Below are 20,847 nucleotides of genomic sequence, written 5' to 3'. Positions count from 1 at the left end.
ACCACAGCAGAGACCTGACTGTTGTGTGGGGCGAATCCCACCTCACCCCAGCAGAGACCTGACTGTTGTGTTCGGCGGAACCCACCTCACCCCAGGAGAGACCTGACTGTTGTGTTCGGCGGATCCCACTTCACCCCAGCAGAGTTCTGACTGTTGTGTGCAGCGGATCCCCCCTCACCCCAGCAGAGACCTGACTGTTGTGTGCGGCAGATCCCACCTCACCCCAGCAGAGACCTGACTGTTGTGTGCGGCGGATCCCACCTCACCCCAGCAGAGACCTGACTGTTGTGTTCGGCGGATCCCACCTCACCCCAGCAGAGACCTGACTGTTGTGTTCGGCAGATCCCACCTCACCACAGCAGAGACCTGACTGCTGTGTGCGGCGAATCCCACCTCACCACAGCAGAGACCTGACTGTTGTGTGCGGCGAATCCCACCGCACCACAGCAGAGACCTGACTGTTGTGTTCGGCGGATTCCACCTCACCCCAGCAGAGACCTGACTGTTGTGTTCGGCGGATCCCACCTCACCCCAGCAGAGTTCTGACTGTTGTGTGCGGCGGATCCCACCTCACCCCAGCAGAGACCTGACTGTTGTGTTCGGCGGAACCCACCTCACCCCAGCAGAGACCTGACTGTATTGTTAGGCGGAACCCACCTCACCCCAGCAGAGACCTGACTGTTGTGTACGGCGGATCCCACCTCACCCCAGCAGAAACCTGACTGTTGTGTGCGGCGGATCCCACCTCACCCCAGCAGAGACCTGACTGTTGTGTTCGGCGAATCTCACCTCACCACAGCAGAGACCTGACTGTTGTGTGCGGCGAATCCCACCTCACCCCAGCAGAGACCTGACTGTTGTGTGGGGCGAATCCCACCTCACCCCAGCAGAGACCTGACTGTTGTGTACGGCGGATCCCACCTCACCCCAGCAGAGACCTGACTGTTGTGTTCGGCGGAACCTACCTCACCCCAGCAGAGACCTGAGTGTTGTGTGCGGCGGATCCCACCTCACCCCAGCAGAGTTCTGACTGTTGTGTGCGGCGGATCCCCCCTCACCCCAGCAGAGACCTGACTGTTGTGTTCAGCGCAACCCACCTCACCCCAGCAGAGACCTGACTGTTGTGTTCGGCGGATCCCACCTCACCCCAGCAGAGACCTGACTGTTGTGTTCGGCGGATCCCACCTCACCCCAGCAGAGACCTGACTGTTGTGTTCGGCAAATCCCACCTCACCCCAGCAGAGACCTGACTGTTGTGTTCGGCGGATCCCACCTCACCCCAGCAGAGACCTGACTGCTGTGTTCGGCGGATCCCACATCACCCCAGCAGAGACCTGACTGTTGTGTTCGGCGGAACCCACCTCACCCCAGCAGAGACCTGACTGTTGTGTTCGGCGGAACCCACCTCACCCCAGGAGAGACCTGACTGTTGTGTTCGGCGGAACCCACCTCACCCCAGGAGAGACCTGACAGTTGTGTGCGGCGAATCCCACCTCACCCCAGCAGAGACCTGACTGTTGTGTTCGGCGAATCCCACCTCACCATAGCAGAGACCTGACTGTTGTGTGCGGCGAATCCCACCTCACCCCAGCAGAGACCTGACTGTTGTGTGCGGCGGATCCCACCTCACCCCAGCAGAGACCTGACTGTTGTGTGCGGCGGATCCCACCTCACCCCAGCAGAGACCTGACTGTTGTGTTCGGCGGATCCCACCTCACCATAGCAGAGACCTGACTGTTGTGTTCGGCGGAACCCACCTCACCCCAGCAGAGACCTGACTGTTGTGTGCGGCGGATCCCACCTCACCCCAGCAGAGACCTGACTGTTGTGTTCGGCGGATCCCACCTCACTCCAGCAGAGACCTGACTGTTGTGTTCGGCGGATCCCACCTCACCCCAGCAGAGACCTGACTGTTGTGTTCGGCAGATCCCACCTCACCACAGCAGAGACCTGACTGTTGTGTGCGGCGAATCCCACCTCACCACAGCAGACACCTGACTGTTGTGTGCGGCGAATCCCACCGCACCACAGCAGAGACCTGACTCTTGTGTACGGCTGATCCCACCTCACCCCAGCAGAGACCTGACTGTTGTGTGCGGCGGATCCCACCTCACCCCAGCAGAGACCTGACTGTTGTGTTCGGCGGAACCCACCTCACCCCAGGAGAGACCTGACTGTTGTGTGCGGCGAATCCCACCTCACCATAGCAGAGACCTGACTGTTGTGTTCGGCGGATCCCACCTCACCCCAGCAGAGACCTGACTGTTGTGTTCGGCGGATCCCACCTCACCCCAGCAGAGACCTGACTGTTGTGTTCGGCGAATCTCACCTCACCACAGCAGAGACCTGACTGTTGTGTGCGGCGAATCCCACCTCACCACAGCAGAGACCTGACTGTTGTGTACGGCGGATCCCACCTCACCCCAGCAGAGAGCTGACTGTTGTGTTCGGCGGATCCCACCTCACCCCAGCAGAGACCTGACTGTTGTGTTCGGCGAATCTCACCTCACCACAGCAGAGACCTGACTGTTGTGTGCGGCGAATCCCACCTCACCACAGCAGAGACCTGACTGTTGTGTGGGGCGAATCCCACCTCACCCCAGCAGAGACCTGACTGTTGTGTTCGGCGGATCCCACCTCACCCCAGCAGAGACCTGACTGTTGTGTGCGGCGAATCCCACCTCACCCCAGCAGAGACCTGACTGTTGTGTTCGGCGGAACCTACTTCACCACAGCAGAGACCTGACTGTTGTGTTCGGCGGATCCCACCTCACCCCAGCAGAGTTCTGACTGTTGTGTGCAGCGGATCCCCCCTCACCCCAGCAGAGACCTGACTGTTGTGTTCAGCGCAACCCACCTCACCCCAGCAGAGACCTGACTGTTGTGTTCGGCGGATCCCACCTCACCCCAGCAGAGACCTGACTGTTGTGTGCGGCGGATCCCACCTCACCCCAGCAGAGACCTGACTGTTGTGTTCGGCGGATCCCACCTCACCCCAGCAGAGACCTGACTGTTGTGTTCGGCAGATCCCACCTCACCACAGCAGAGACCTGACTGCTGTGTGCGGCGAATCCCACCTCACCACAGCAGAGACCTGACTGTTGTGTGCGGCGAATCCCACCGCACCACAGCAGAGACCTGACTGTTGTGTTCGGCGGATCCCACCTCACCCCAGCAGAGACCTGACTGTTGTGTGCAGCGAATCCCACCTCACCACAGCAGAGTTCTGACTGTTGTGTGCGGCGGATCCCACCTCACCCCAGCAGAGACCTGACTGTTGTGTTCGGCGGAACCCACCTCACCCCAGCAGAGACCTGACTGTTGTGTGCGGCGGATCCCACCTCACCCCAGCAGAGACCTGACTGTTGTGTTCGGCGGAACCCACCTCACCCCAGCAGAGACCTGACTGTTGTGTACGGCGGATCCCACCTCACCCCAGCAGAAACCTGACTGTTGTGTGCGGCGGATCCCACCTCACCCCAGCAGAGACCTGACTGTTGTGTTCGGCGAATCTCACCTCACCACAGCAGAGACCTGACTGTTGTGTGGGGCGAATCCCACCTCACCAAAGCAGAGACCTGACTGTTGTGTACGGCGGATCCCACCTCACCCCAGCAGAGACCTGACTGTTGTGTTCGGCGGAACCTACCTCACCCCAGCAGAGACCTGACTGTTGTGTGCGGCGGATCCCACCTCACCCCAGCAGAGTTCTGACTGTTGTGTGCAGCGGATCCCCCCTCACCCCAGCAGAGACCTGACTGTTGTGTTCAGCGCAACCCACCTCACCCCAGCAGAGACCTGACTGTTGTGTTCGGCGGATCCCACCTCACCCCAGCAGAGACCTGACTGTTGTGTTCGGCGGATCCCACCTCACCCCAGCAGAGACCTGACTGCTGTGTTCGGCGGATCCCACATCACCCCAGCAGAGACCTGACTGTTGTGTTCGGCGGAACCCACCTCACCCCAGCAGAGACCTGACTGTTGTGTTCGGCGGAACCCACCTCACCCCAGGAGAGACCTGACAGTTGTGTGCGGCGAATCCCACCTCACCCCAGCAGAGACCTGACTGTTGTGTTCGGCGAATCCCACCTCACCATAGCAGAGACCTGACTGTTGTGTGCGGCGAATCCCACCTCACCCCAGCAGAGACCTGACTATTGTGTGCGGCGGATCCCACCTCACCCCAGCAGAGACCTGACTGTTGTGTTCGGCGGATCCCACCTCACCATAGCAGAGACCTGACTGTTGTGTTCGGCGGAACCCACCTCACCCCAGCAGAGACCTGACTGTTGTGTGCGGCGGATCCCACCTCACCCCAGCAGAGACCTGACTGTTGTGTTCGGCGGAACCCACCTCACCCCAGCAGAGACCTGACTGTTGTGTTCGGCAGATCCCACCTCACCACAGCAGAGACCTGACTGTTGTGTGCGGCGAATCCCACCGCACCACAGCAGAGACCTGACTCTTGTGTACGGCTGATCCCACCTCACCCCAGCAGAGACCTGACTGTTGTGTGCGGCGGATCCCACCTCACCCCAGCAGAGACCTGACTGTTGTGTTCGGCGGAACCCACCTCACCCCAGGAGAGACCTGACTGTTGTGTGCGGCGAATCCCACCTCACCATAGCAGAGACCTGACTCTTGTGTTCGGCGGATCCCACCTCACCCCAGCAGAGACCTGACTGTTGTGTTCGGCGGATCCCACCTCACCCCAGCAGAGACCTGACTGTTGTGTGCGGCGAATCCCACCTCACCACAGCAGAGACCTGACTGTTGTGTACGGCGGATCCCACCTCACCCCAGCAGAGAGCTGACTGTTGTGTTCGGCGGATCCCAACTCACCCCAGCAGAGACCTGACTGTTGTGTTCGGCGAATCTCACCTCACCACAGCAGAGACCTGACTGTTGTGTGCGGCGAATCCCACCTCACCACAGCAGAGACCTGACTGTTGTGTGGGGCGAATCCCACCTCACCCCAGCAGAGACCTGACTGTTGTGTTCGGCGGATCCCACCTCACCCCAGCAGAGACCTGACTGTTGTGTGCGGCGAATCCCACCTCACCCCAGCAGAGACCTGACTGTTGTGTTCGGCGGAACCTACTTCACCACAGCAGAGACCTGACTGTTGTGTTCGGCGGATCCCACCTCACCCCAGCAGAGTTCTGACTGTTGTGTGCAGCGGATCCCCCCTCACCCCAGCAGAGACCTGACTGTTGTGTTCAGCGCAACCCACCTCACCCCAGCAGAGACCTGACTGTTGTGTGCGGCGGATCCCACCTCACCCCAGCAGAGACCTGACTGTTGTGTTCGGCGGATCCCACCTCACCCCAGCAGAGACCTGACTGTTGTGTTCGGCAGATCCCACCTCACCACAGCAGAGACCTGACTGCTGTGTGCGGCGAATCCCACCTCACCACAGCAGAGACCTGACTGTTGTGTGCGGCGAATCCTACCGCACCACAGCAGAGACCTGACTGTTGTGTTCGGCGGATCCCACCTCACCCCAGCAGAGACCTGACTGTTGTGTGCGGCGAATCCCACCTCACCCCAGCAGAGACCTGACTGTTGTGTTCGGCGGAACCTACTTCACCACAGCAGAGACCTGACTGTTGTGTGCAGCGAATCCCACCTCACCACAGCAGAGTTCTGACTGTTGTGTGCGGCGGATCCCACCTCACCCCAGCAGAGACCTGACTGTTGTGTTCGGCGGAACCCACCTCACCCCAGCAGAGACCTGACTGTTGTGTGCGGCGGATCCCACCTCACCCCAGCAGAGACCTGACTGTTGTGTTCGGCGGAACCCACCTCACCCCAGCAGAGACCTGACTGTTGTGTACGGCGGATCCCACCTCACCCCAGCAGAAACCTGACTGTTGTGTGCGGCGGATCCCACCTCACCCCAGCAGAGACCTGACTGTTGTGTTCGGCGAATCTCACCTCACCACAGCAGAGACCTGACTGTTGTGTGGGGCGAATCCCACCTCACCCCAGCAGAGACCTGACTGTTGTGTACGGCGGATCCCACCTCACCCCAGCAGAGACCTGACTGTTGTGTTCGGCGGAACCTACCTCACCCCAGCAGAGACCTGACTGTTGTGTGCGGCGTATCCCACCTCACCCCAGCAGAGTTCTGACTGTTGTGTGCAGCGGATCCCCCCTCACCGCAGCAGAGACCTGACTGTTGTGTTCAGCGCAACTCACCTCACCCCAGCAGAGACCTGACTGTTGTGTTCGGCGGATCCCACCTCACCCCAGCAGAGACCTGACTGTTGTGTTCGGCGGATCCCACCTCACCCCAGCAGAGACCTGACTGTTGTGTTCGGCGGAACCCACCTCACCCCAGCAGAGACCTGACTGTTGTGTACGGCGGATCCCACCTCACCCCAGCAGAAACCTGACTGTTGTGTGCGGCGGATCCCACCTCACCCCAGCAGAGACCTGACTGTTGTGTTCGGCGAATCTCACCTCACCACAGCAGAGACCTGACTGTTGTGTGGGGCGAATCCCACCTCACCAAAGCAGAGACCTGACTGTTGTGTACGGCGGATCCCACCTCACCCCAGCAGAGACCTGACTGTTGTGTTCGGCGGAACCTACCTCACCCCAGCAGAGACCTGACTGTTGTGTGCGGCGGATCCCACCTCACCCCAGCAGAGTTCTGACTGTTGTGTGCAGCGGATCCCCCCTCACCCCAGCAGAGACCTGACTGTTGTGTTCAGCGCAACCCACCTCACCCCAGCAGAGACCTGACTGTTGTGTTCGGCGGATCCCACCTCACCCCAGCAGAGACCTGACTGTTGTGTTCGGCGGATCCCACCTCACCCCAGCAGAGACCTGACTGCTGTGTTCGGCGGATCCCACATCACCCCAGCAGAGACCTGACTGTTGTGTTCGGCGGAACCCACCTCACCCCAGCAGAGACCTGACTGTTGTGTTCGGCGGAACCCACCTCACCCCAGGAGAGACCTGACAGTTGTGTGCGGCGAATCCCACCTCACCCCAGCAGAGACCTGACTGTTGTGTTCGGCGAATCCCACCTCACCATAGCAGAGACCTGACTGTTGTGTGCGGCGAATCCCACCTCACCCCAGCAGAGACCTGACTATTGTGTGCGGCGGATCCCACCTCACCCCAGCAGAGACCTGACTGTTGTGTTCGGCGGATCCCACCTCACCATAGCAGAGACCTGACTGTTGTGTTCGGCGGAACCCACCTCACCCCAGCAGAGACCTGACTGTTGTGTGCGGCGGATCCCACCTCACCCCAGCAGAGACCTGACTGTTGTGTTCGGCGGAACCCACCTCACCCCAGCAGAGACCTGACTGTTGTGTTCGGCAGATCCCACCTCACCACAGCAGAGACCTGACTGTTGTGTGCGGCGAATCCCACCTCACCACAGCAGACACCTGACTGTTGTGTGCGGCGAATCCCACCGCACCACAGCAGAGACCTGACTCTTGTGTACGGCTGATCCCACCTCACCCCAGCAGAGACCTGACTGTTGTGTGCGGCGGATCCCACCTCACCCCAGCAGAGACCTGACTGTTGTGTTCGGCGGAACCCACCTCACCCCAGGAGAGACCTGACTGTTGTGTGCGGCGAATCCCACCTCACCATAGCAGAGACCTGACTCTTGTGTTCGGCGGATCCCACCTCACCCCAGCAGAGACCTGACTGTTGTGTTCGGCGGATCCCACCTCACCCCAGCAGAGACCTGACTGTTGTGTTCGGCGAATCTCACCTCACCACAGCAGAGACCTGACTGTTGTGTGCGGCGAATCCCACCTCACCACAGCAGAGACCTGACTGTTGTGTACGGCGGATCCCACCTCACCCCAGCAGAGAGCTGACTGTTGTGTTCGGCGGATCCCAACTCACCCCAGCAGAGACCTGACTGTTGTGTTCGGCGAATCTCACCTCACCACAGCAGAGACCTGACTGTTGTGTGCGGCGAATCCCACCTCACCACAGCAGAGACCTGACTGTTGTGTGGGGCGAATCCCACCTCACCCCAGCAGAGACCTGACTGTTGTGTTCGGCGGATCCCACCTCACCCCAGCAGAGACCTGACTGTTGTGTGCGGCGAATCCCACCTCACCCCAGCAGAGACCTGACTGTTGTGTTCGGCGGAACCTACTTCACCACAGCAGAGACCTGACTGTTGTGTTCGGCGGATCCCACCTCACCCCAGCAGAGTTCTGACTGTTGTGTGCAGCGGATCCCCCCTCACCCCAGCAGAGACCTGACTGTTGTGTTCAGCGCAACCCACCTCACCCCAGCAGAGACCTGACTGTTGTGTGCGGCGGATCCCACCTCACCCCAGCAGAGACCTGACTGTTGTGTTCGGCGGATCCCACCTCACCCCAGCAGAGACCTGACTGTTGTGTTCGGCAGATCCCACCTCACCACAGCAGAGACCTGACTGCTGTGTGCGGCGAATCCCACCTCACCACAGCAGAGACCTGACTGTTGTGTGCGGCGAATCCTACCGCACCACAGCAGAGACCTGACTGTTGTGTTCGGCGGATCCCACCTCACCCCAGCAGAGACCTGACTGTTGTGTGCAGCGAATCCCACCTCACCACAGCAGAGTTCTGACTGTTGTGTGCGGCGGATCCCACCTCACCCCAGCAGAGACCTGACTGTTGTGTTCGGCGGAACCCACCTCACCCCAGCAGAGACCTGACTGTTGTGTGCGGCGGATCCCACCTCACCCCAGCAGAGACCTGACTGTTGTGTTCGGCGGAACCCACCTCACCCCAGCAGAGACCTGACTGTTGTGTACGGCGGATCCCACCTCACCCCAGCAGAAACCTGACTGTTGTGTGCGGCGGATCCCACCTCACCCCAGCAGAGACCTGACTGTTGTGTTCGGCGAATCTCACCTCACCACAGCAGAGACCTGACTGTTGTGTGGGGCGAATCCCACCTCACCCCAGCAGAGACCTGACTGTTGTGTACGGCGGATCCCACCTCACCCCAGCAGAGACCTGACTGTTGTGTTCGGCGGAACCTACCTCACCCCAGCAGAGACCTGACTGTTGTGTGCGGCGTATCCCACCTCACCCCAGCAGAGTTCTGACTGTTGTGTGCAGCGGATCCCCCCTCACCGCAGCAGAGACCTGACTGTTGTGTTCAGCGCAACTCACCTCACCCCAGCAGAGACCTGACTGTTGTGTTCGGCGGATCCCACCTCACCCCAGCAGAGACCTGACTGTTGTGTTCGGCGGATCCCACCTCACCCCAGCAGAGACCTGACTGCTGTGTTCGGCGGATCCCACATCACCCCAGCAGAGACCTGACTGTTGTGTTCGGCGGAACCCACCTCACCCCAGCAGAGACCTGACTGTTGTGTTCGGCGGAACCCACCTCACCCCAGGAGAGACCTGACAGTTGTGTGCGGCGAATCCCACCTCACCCCAGCAGAGACCTGACTGTTGTGTTCGGCGAATCCCACCTCACCATAGCAGAGACCTGACTGTTGTGTGCGGCGAATCCCACCTCACCCCAGCAGAGACCTGACTGTTGTGTGCGGCGGATCCCACCTCACCCCAGCAGAGACCTGACTGTTGTGTTCGGCGGATCCCACCTCACCCCAGCAGAGACCTGACTGTTGTGTTCGGCAGATCCCACCTCACCACAGCAGAGACCTGACTGCTGTGTGCGGCGAATCCCACCTCACCACAGCAGAGACCTGACTGTTGTGTGCGGCGAATCCCACCGCACCACAGCAGAGACCTGACTGTTGTGTTCGGCGGATCCCACCTCACCCCAGCAGAGACCTGACTGTTGTGTGCAGCGAATCCCACCTCACCACAGCAGAGTTCTGACTGTTGTGTGCGGCGGATCCCACCTCACCCCAGCAGAGACCTGACTGTTGTGTTCGGCGGAACCCACCTCACCCCAGCAGAGACCTGACTGTTGTGTGCGGCGGATCCCACCTCACCCCAGCAGAGACCTGACTGTTGTGTTCGGCGGAACCCACCTCACCCCAGCAGAGACCTGACTGTTGTGTACGGCGGATCCCACCTCACCCCAGCAGAAACCTGACTGTTGTGTGCGGCGGATCCCACCTCACCCCAGCAGAGACCTGACTGTTGTGTTCGGCGAATCTCACCTCACCACAGCAGAGACCTGACTGTTGTGTGGGGCGAATCCCACCTCACCCCAGCAGAGACCTGACTGTTGTGTACGGCGGATCCCACCTCACCCCAGCAGAGACCTGACTGTTGTGTTCGGCGGAACCTACCTCACCCCAGCAGAGACCTGACTGTTGTGTGTGGCGGATCCCACCTCACCCCAGCAGAGTTCTGACTGTTGTGTGCAGCGGATCCCCCCTCACCCCAGCAGAGACCTGACTGTTGTGTTCAGCGCAACCTACCTCACCCCAGCAGAGACCTGACTGTTGTGTTCGGCGGATCCCACCTCACCCCAGCAGAGACCTGACTGTTGTGTTCGGCGGATCCCACCTCACCCCAGCAGAGACCTGACTGCTGTGTTCGGCGGATCCCACATCACCCCAGCAGAGACCTGACTGTTGTGTTCGGCGGAACCCACCTCACCCCAGCAGAGACCTGACTGTTGTGTTCGGCGGAACCCACCTCACCCCAGGAGAGACCTGACAGTTGTGTGCGGCGAATCCCACCTCACCCCAGCAGAGACCTGACTGTTGTGTTCGGCGAATCCCACCTCACCATAGCAGAGACCTGACTGTTGTGTGCGGCGAATCCCACCTCACCCCAGCAGAGACCTGACTATTGTGTGCGGCGGATCCCACCTCACCCCAGCAGAGACCTGACTGTTGTGTTCGGCGGATCCCACCTCACCATAGCAGAGACCTGACTGTTGTGTTCGGCGGAACCCACCTCACCCCAGCAGAGACCTGACTGTTGTGTGCGGCGGATCCCACCTCACCCCAGCAGAGACCTGACTGTTGTGTTCGGCGGAACCCACCTCACCCCAGCAGAGACCTGACTGTTGTGTTCGGCGGATCCCACCTCACCCCAGCAGAGACCTGACTGTTGTGTTCGGCAGATCCCACCTCACCACAGCAGAGACCTGACTGTTGTGTGCGGCGAATCCCACCTCACCACAGCAGACACCTGACTGTTGTGTGCGGCGAATCCCACCGCACCACAGCAGAGACCTGACTGTTGTGTTCGGCGGATCCCACCTCACCCCAGCAGAGACCTGACTGTTGTGTTCGGCGGATCCCACCTCACCCCAGCAGAGACCTGACTGTTGTGTGCGGCGGAACCCACCTCACCCCAGCAGAGACCTGACTGTTGTGTTCGGCGGAACTTACCTCACCCCAGCAGAGACCTGACTGTTGTGTTCGGCGGAACCCACCTCACCCCAGCAGAGACCTGACTGTTGTGTTCGGCGGAACCCACCTCACCCCAGCAGAGACCTGACTGTTGTGTGCGGCGGATCCCACCTCACCCCAGCAGAGACCTGACTGTTGTGTTCGGCGGAACCCACCTCACCCCAGCAGAGACCTGACTGTTGTGTTCGGCGGAACCCACCTCACCCCAGCAGAGACCTGACTGTTGTGTTCGGCGGATCCCACCTCACCCCAGCAGAGACCTGACTGTATTGTTAGGCGGAACCCACCTCACCCCAGCAAAGACCTGACTGTTGTGTGGGGCGAATCCCACCTCACCACAGCAGAGACCTGACTGTTGTGTGGGGCGAATCCCACCTCACCCCAGCAGAGACCTGACTGTTGTGTACGGCGGATCCCACCTCACCCCAGCAGAGACCTGACTGTTGTGTTCGGCGGAACCTACCTCACCCCAGCAGAGACCTGACTGTTGTGTGCGGCAGATCCCACCTCACCCCAGCAGAGTTCTGACTGTTGTGTGCAGCGGATCCCCCCTCACCCCAGCAGAGACCTGACTGTTGTGTTCAGCGCAACCCACCTCACCCCAGCAGAGACCTGACTGTTGTGTGCGGCGGATCCCACCTCACCCCAGCAGAGACCTGACTGTTGTGTGCCGCGGATCCCACCTCACCCCAGCAGAGACCTGACTGTTGTGTTCGGCGGATCCCACCTCACCCCAGCAGAGACCTGACTGTTGTGTTCGGCAGATCCCACCTCACCACAGCAGAGACCTGACTGCTGTGTGCGGCGAATCCCACCTCACCCCAGCAGAGACCTGACTGTTGTGTTCGGCGGATCCCACCTCACCCCAGCAGAGACCTGACTGTTGTGTTCGGCGGATCCCACCTCACCCCAGCAGAGACCTGACTGTTGTGTTCGGCAGATCCCACCTCACCACAGCAGAGACCTGACTGCTGTGTGCGGCGAATCCCACCTCACCACAGCAGAGACCTGACTGTTGTGTTCGGCGGAACCCACCTCACCCCAGCAGAGACCTGACTGTTGTGTTCGGCGGAACCCACCTCACCCCAGCAGAGACCTGACTGTTGTGTTCGGCGGATCCCACCTCACCCCAGCAGAGACCTGACTGTATTGTTAGGCGGAACCCACCTCACCTCAGCAGAGACCTGACTGTTGTGTACGGCGGATCCCACCTCACCCCAGCAGAAACCTGACTGTTGTGTGCGGCGGATCCCACCTCACCCCAGCAGAGACCTGACTGTTGTGTTCGGCGAATCTCACCTCACCACAGCAGAGACCTGACTGTTGTGTGCGGCGAATCCCACCTCACCACAGCAGAGACCTGACTGTTGTGTGGGGCGAATCCCACCTCACCCCAGCAGAGACCTGACTGTTGTGTACGGCGGATCCCACCTCACCCCAGCAAAGACCTGACTGTTGTGTTCGGCGGAACCTACCTCACCCCAGCAGAGACCTGACTGTTGTGTGCGGCGGATCCCACCTCACCCCAGCAGAGTTCTGACTGTTGTGTGCAGCGGATCCCCCCTCACCCCAGCAGAGACCTGACTGTTGTGTTCAGCGCAACCCACCTCACCCCAGCAGAGACCTGACTGTTGTGTTCGGCGGATCCCACCTCACCCCAGCAGAGACCTGACTGTTGTGTTCGGCAAATCCCACCTCACCCCAGCAGAGACCTGACTGTTGTGTTCGGCGGATCCCACCTTACCCCAGCAGAGACCTGACTGCTGTGTTCGGCGGATCCCACATCACCCCAGCAGAGACCTGATTGTTGTGTTCGGCGGAACCCACCTCACCCCAGCAGAGACCTGACTGTTGTGTTTGGCGAATCCCACCTCACCATAGCAGAGACCTGACTGTTGTGTGCGGCGAATCCCACCTCACCCCAGCAGAGACCTGACTGTTGTGTGCGGCGGATCCCACCTCACCCCAGCAGAGACCTGACTGTTGTGTTCGGCGGATCCCACCTCACCATAGCAGAGACCTGACTGTTGTGTTCGGCGGAACCCACCTCACCCCAGCAGAGACCTGACTGTTGTGTGCGGCGGATCCCACCTCACCCCAGCCGAGACCTGACTGTTGTGTTCGGCGGATCCCACCTCACCCCAGCAGAGACCTGACTGTTGTGTTCGGCGGATCCCACCTCACCCCAGCAGAGACCTGACTGTTGTGTGCAGCGAATCCCACCTCACCACAGCAGAGTTCTGACTGTTGTGTGCGGCGGATCCCACCTCACCCCAGCAGAGACCTGACTGTTGTGTTCGGCGGATCCCACCTCACCCCAGCAGAGACCTGACTGTTGTGTTCGGCGGATCCCACCTCACCCCAGCAGAGTTCTGACTGTTGTGTGCGGCGGAACCCACCTCACCCCAGCAGAGACCTGACTGTTGTGTTCGGCGGAACTTACCTCACCCCAGCAGAGACCTGACTGTTGTGTTCGGCGGAACCCACCTCACCCCAGCAGAGACCTGACTGTTGTGTTCGGCGGAACCCACCTCACCCCAGCAGAGACCTGACTGTTGTGTGCGGCGGATCCCACCTCACCCCAGCAGAGACCTGACTGTTGTGTTCGGCGGAACCCACCTCACCCCAGCAGAGACCTGACTGTTGTGTTCGGCGGAACCCACCTCACCCCAGCAGAGACCTGACTGTTGTGTTCGGCGGATCCCACCTCACCCCAGCAGAGACCTGACTGTATTGTTAGGCGGAACCCACCTCACCCCAGCAGAGACCTGACTGTTGTGTACGGCGGATCCCACCTCACCCCAGCAGAAACCTGACTGTTGTGTTCGGCGAATCTCACCTCACCACAGCAGAGACCTGACTGTTGTGTGCGGCGAATCCCACCTCACCACAGCAGAGACCTGACTGTTGTGTGGGGCGAATCCCACCTCACCCCAGCAGAGACCTGACTGTTGTGTACGGCGGATCCCACCTCACCCCAGCAGAGACCTGACTGTTGTGTGCAGCGAATCCCACCTCACCACAGCAGAGTTCTGACTGTTGTGTGCGGCGGATCCCACCTCACCCCAGCAGAGACCTGACTGTTGTGTTCGGCGGATCCCACCTCACCCCAGCAGAGACCTGACTGTTGTGTTCGGCGGAACCTACCTCACCCCAGCAGAGACCTGACTGTTGTGTGCGGCAGATCCCACCTCACCCCAGCAGAGTTCTGACTGTTGTGTGCAGCGGATCCCCCCTCATCCCAGCAGAGACCTGACTGTTGTGTTCAGCGCAACCCACCTCACCCCAGCAGAGACCTGACTGTTGTGTTCGGCAAATCCCACCTCACCCCAGCAGAGACCTGACTGTTGTGTGCGGCGAATCCCACCTCACCCCAGCAGAGACCTGACTGTTGTGTTCGGCGAATCCCACCTCACCCCAGCAGAGACCTGACTGTTGTGTTCGGCGGAACCCACCTCACCCCAGCAGAGACCTGACTGTTGTGTTCGGCGGAATCCACCTCACCCCAGCAGAGACCTGACTGTTGTGTTCGGCGGATCCCACCTCACCCCAGCAGAGACCTGACTGTATTGTTAGGCGGAACCCACCTCACCCCAGCAGAGACCTGACTGTTGTGTGCGGCGGATCCCACCTCACCCCAGCAGAGACCTGACTGTTGTGTTCGGCGGATCCCACCTCACCCCAGCAGAGACCTGACTGTTGTGTGCAGCGAATCCCACCTCACCACAGCAGAGTTCTGACTGTTGTGTGCGGCGGATCCCACCTCACCCCAGCAAAGACCTGACTGTTGTGATCGGCGGATCCCACCTCACCCCAGCAGAGACCTGACTGTTGTGTTCGGCGGATCCCACGTCACCCCAGCAGAGTTCTGACTGTTGTGTGCGGCGGAACCCACCTCACCCCAGCAGAGACCTGACTGTTGTGTTCGGCGGAACTTACCTCACCCCAGCAGAGACCTGACTGTTGTGTTCGGCGGAACCCACCTCACCCCAGCAGAGACCTGACTGTTGTGTGCGGCGGATCCCACCTCACCCCAGCAGAGACCTGACTGTTGTGTGCGGCGAATCCCACCTCACCCCAGCAGAGACCTGACTGTTGTGTTCGGCGAATCCCACCTCACCATAGCAGAGACCTGACTGTTGTGTGCGGCGGATCCCACCTCACCCCAGCAGAGACCTGACTGTTGTGTTCGGCAGATCCCACCTCACCACAGCAGAGTTCTGACTGTTGTGTGCGGCGGATCCCACCTCACCCCAGCAGAGACCTGACTGTTGTGTTCGGCGGATCCCACCTCACCCCAGCAGAGACCTGACTGTTGTGTTCGGCAGATCCCACCTCACCACAGCAGAGTTCTGACTGTTGTGTGCGGCGGATCCCACCTCACCCCAGCAGAGACCTGACTGTTGTGTGCGGCGGATCCCACCTCACCCCAGCAGAGACCTGACTGTTGTGTTCGGCGAATCCCACCTCACCATAGCAGAGACCTGACTGTTGTGTGCGGCGGATCCCACCTCACCCCAGCAGAGACCTGACTGTTGTGTTCGGCAGATCCCACCTCACCACAGCAGAGTTCTGACTGTTGTGTGCGGCGGATCCCACCTCACCCCAGCAGAGACCTGACTGTTGTGTTCGGCGGATCCCACCTCACCCCAGCAGAGACCTGACTGTTGTGTTCGGCAGATCCCACCTCACCACAGCAGAGTTCTGACTGTTGTGTGCGGCGGATCCCACCTCACCCCAGCAGAGACCTGACTGTTGTGTTCGGCGGAACCCACCTCACCCCAGCAGAGACCTGACTGTTGTGTGCGGCGGATCCCACCTCACCCCAGCAGAGACCTGACTGTTGTGTGCAGCGAATCCCACCTCACCATAGCAGAGTTCTGACTGTTGTGTGCGGCGGATCCCACCTCACCCCAGCAGAGACCTGACTGTTGTGTTCGGCGGATCCCACCTCACCCCAGCAGAGACCTGACTGTTGTGTTCGCCGGATCCCACCTCACCCCAGCAGAGTTCTGACTGTTGTGTGTGGCGGAACCCACCTCACCCCAGCAGAGACCTGACTGTTGTGTTCGGCGGAACTTACCTCACCCCAGCAGAGACCTGACTGTTGTGTTCGGCGGAACCCACCTCACCCCAGCAGAGACCTGACTGTTGTGTTCGGCGGAACCCACCTCACCCCAGCAGAGACCTGACTGTTGTGTGCGGAGGATCCCACCTCACCCCAGCAGAGACCTGACTGTTGTGTTCGGCGGAACCCACCTCACCCCAGCAGAGACCTGACTGTTGTGTTCGGCGGAACCCACCTCACCCCAGCAGAGACCTGACTGTTGTGTTCGGCGGATCCCACCTCACCCCAGCAGAGACCTGACTGTATTGTTAGGCGGAACCCACCTCACCCCAGCAGAGACCTGACTGTTGTGTACGGCGGATCCCACCTCACCCCAGCAGAGACCTGACTGTTGTGTTCGGCGAATCTCACCTCACCACAGCAGAGACCTGACTGTTGTGTGCGGCGAATCCCACCTCACCACAGCAGAGACCTGACTGTTGTGTGGGGCGAATCCCACCTCACCCCAGCAGAGACCTGACTGTTGTGTACGGCGGATCCCACCTCACCCCAGCAGAGACCTGACTGTTGTGTTCGGCGGAACCTACCTCACCCCAGCAGAGACCTGACTGTTGTGTGCGGCAGATCCCACCTCACCCCAGCAGAGTTCTGACTGTTGTGTGCAGCGGATCCCCCCTCATCCCAGCAGAGACCTGACTGTTGTGTTCAGCGCAACCCACCTCACCCCAGTAGAGACCTGACTGTTGTGTTCGGCAAATCCCACCTCACCCCAGCAGAGACCTGACTGTTGTGTTCGGCGAATCCCACCTCACCATAGCAGAGACCTGACTGTTGTGTGCGGCGGATCCCACCTCACCCCAGCAGAGACCTGACTGTTGTGTTCGGCGGATCCCACCTCACCCCAGCAGAGACCTGACTGTTGTGTTCGGCAGATCCCACCTCACCACAGCAGAGACCTGACTGCTGTGTGCGGCGAATCCCACCTCACCCCAGCAGAGACCTGACTGTTGTGTTCGGCGGATCCCACCTCACCCCAGCAGAGACCTGACTGTTGTGTGCAGCGAATCCCACCTCACCACAGCAGAGTTCTGACTGTTGTGTGCGGCGGATCCCACCTCACCCCAGCAGAGACCTGACTGTTGTGTTCGGCGGAACCCACCTCACCCCAGCAGAGACCTGACTGTTGTGTGCGGCGGATCCCACCTCACCCCAGCAGAGACCTGACTGTTGTGTTCGGCGGAACCCACCTCACCCCAGCAGAGACCTGACTGTTGTGTTCGGCGGAACCCACCTCACCCCAGCAGAGACCTGACTGTATTGTTAGGCGGAACCCACCTCACCCCAGCAGAGACCTGACTGTTGTGTACGGCGGATCCCACCTCACCCCAGCAGAAACCTGACTGTTGTGTGCGGCGGATCCCACCTCACCCCAGCAGAGACCTGACTGTTGTGTTCCGCGGATCCCACCTCACCCCAGCAGAGACCTGACTGTTGTGTTCGGCGAATCTCACCTCACCACAGCAGAGACCTGACTGTTGTGTGCGGCGAATCCCACCTCACCACAGCAGAGACCTGACTGTTGTGTGGGGCGAATCCCACCTCACAACAGCAGAGACCTGACTGTTGTGTACGGCGGATCCCACCTCACCCCAGCAGAGACCTGACTGTTGTGTTCGGCGGAACCTACCTCACCCCAGCAGAGACCTGACTGTTGTGTGCGGCAGATCCCACCTCACCCCAGCAGAGTTCTGACTGTTGTGTGCTGCGGATCCCCCCTCATCCCAGCAGAGACCTGACTGTTGTGTTCAGCGCAACCCACCTCACCCCAGCAGAGACCTGACTGTTGTGTTCCGCGGATCCCACCTCACCCCAGCAGAGACCTGACTGTTGTGTGCGGCGAATCCCACCTCACCACAGCAGAGACCTGACTGTTGTGTGCGGCGAATCCCACCGCACCACAGCAGAGACCTGACTGTTGTGTTCGGCGGATCCCACCTCACCCCAGCAGAGACCTGACTGTTGTGTGCAGCGAATCCCACCTCACCACAGCAGAGTTCTGACTGTTGTGTGCGGCGGATCCCACCTCACCCCAGCAGAGACCTGACTGTTGTGTTCGGCGGAACCCACCTCACCCCAGCAGAGACCTGACTGTTGTGTGCGGCGGATCCCACCTCACCCCAGCAGAGACCTGACTGTTGTGTTCGGCGGATCCCACCTCACCCCAGCAGAGACCTGACTGTTGTGTGCAGCGAATCTCACCTCACCACAGCAGAGTTCTGACTGTTGTGTGCGGCGGATCCCACCTCACCCCAGCAGAGACCTGACTGTTGTGATCGGCGGATCCCACCTCACCCCAGCAGAGACCTGACTGTTGTGTTCGGCGGATCCCACGTCACCCCAGCAGAGTTCTGACTGTTGTGTGCGGCGGAACCCACCTCACCCCAGCAGAGACCTGACTGTTGTGTTCGGCGGAACTTACCTCACCCCAGCAGAGACCTGACTGTTGTGTTCGGCGGAACCCACCTCACCCCAGCAGAGACCTGACTGTTGTGTTCGGCGGAACCCACCTCACCCCAGCAGAGACCTGACTGTTGTGTGCGGCGGATCCCACCTCACCCCAGCAGAGACCTGACTGTTGTGTGCGGCGAATCCCACCTCACCCCAGCAGAGACCTGACTGTTGTGTTCGGCAAATCCCACCTCACCATAGCAGAGACCTGACTGTTGTGTGCGGCGGATCCCACCTCACCCCAGCAGAGACCTGACTGTTGTGTTCGGCGGATCCCACCTCACCCCAGCAGAGACCTGACTGTTGTGTTCGGCAGATCCCACCTCACCACAGCAGAGTTCTGACTGTTGTGTGCGGCGGATCCCACCTCACCCCAGCAGAGACCTGACTGTTGTGTTCGGCGGATCCCACCTCACCCCAGCAGAGACCTGACTGTTGTGTTCGGCAGATCCCACCTCACCACAGCAGAGTTCTGACTGTTGTGTGCGGCGGATCCCACCTCACCCCAGCAGAGACCTGACTGTTGTGTTCGGCGGAACCCACCTCACCCCAGCAGAGACCTGACTGTTGTGTGCGGCGGATCCCACCTCACCCCAGCAGAGACCTGACTGTTGTGTGCAGCGAATCCCACCTCACCACAGCAGAGTTCTGACTGTTGTGTGCGGCGGATCCCACCTCACCCCAGCAGAGACCTGACTGTTGTGTTCGGCGGAACCCACCTCACCCCAGCAGAGACCTGACTGTTGTGTTCGGCGGAACCCACCTCACCCCAGCAGAGACCTGACTGTATTGTTAGGCGGAACCCACCTCACCCCAGCAGAGACCTGACTGTTGTGTGCAGCGAATCCCACCTCACCACAGCAGAGTTCTGACTGTTGTGTGCGGCGGATCCCACCTCACCCCAGCAGAGACCTGACTGTTGTGTTCGGCGGAACCCACCTCACCCCAGCAGAGACCTGACTGTTGTGTGCGGCGGATCCCACCTCACCCCAGCAGAGACCTGACTGTTGTGTTCGGCGGAACCCACCTCACCCCAGCAGAGACCTGACTGTTGTGTTCGGCGGAACCCACCTCACCCCAGCAGAGACCTGACTGTAGTGTTCGGCGGATCCCACCTCACCCCAGCAGAGACCTGACTGTATTGTTAGGCGGAACCCACCTCACCCCAGCAGAGACCTGACTGTTGTGTACGGCGGATCCCACCTCACCCCAGCAGAAACCTGACTGTTGTGTGCGGCGGATCCCACCTCACCCCAGCAGAGACCTGACTGTTGTGTTCGGCGAATCTCACCTCACCACAGCAGAGACCTGACTGTTGTGTGCGGCGAATCCCACCTCACCACAGCAGAGACCTGACTGTTGTGTGGGGCGAATCCCACCTCACCCCAGCAGAGACCTGACTGTTGTGTACGGCGGATCCCACCTCACCCCAGCAGAGACCTGACTGTTGTGTTCAGCGCAACCCACCTCACCCCAGCAGAGACCTGACTGTTGTGTTCGGCGGATCCCACCTCACCCCAGCAGAGACCTGACTGTTGTGTTCGGCGGATCCCACCTCACCCCAGCAGAGACCTGACTGTTGTGTTCGGCAGATCCCACCTCACCACAGCAGAGACCTGACTGTTGTGTGCGGCGAATCCCACCTCACCACAGCAGACACCTGACTGTTGTGTGCGGCGTATCCCACCGCACCACAGCAGAGACCTGACTGTTGTGTTCGGCGGATCCCACCTCACCCCAGCAGAGACCTGACTGTTGTGTGCAGCGAATCCCACCTCACCACAGCAGAGTTCTGACTGTTGTGTGCGGCGGATCCCACCTCACCCCAGCAGAGACCTGACTGTTGTGTTCGGCGGATCCCACCTCACCCCAGCAGAGTCCTGACTGTTGTGTGCGGCGGAACCCACCTCACCCCAGCAGAGACCTGACTGTTGTGTTCGGCGGA

The sequence above is a fragment of the Hyperolius riggenbachi genome, chromosome 3, assembly GCF_040937935.1.
Source record: "Hyperolius riggenbachi isolate aHypRig1 chromosome 3, aHypRig1.pri, whole genome shotgun sequence".
Taxonomy (NCBI): domain Eukaryota; kingdom Metazoa; phylum Chordata; class Amphibia; order Anura; family Hyperoliidae; genus Hyperolius; species Hyperolius riggenbachi.
Note: the sequence above shows the minus strand (reverse complement) of the source record.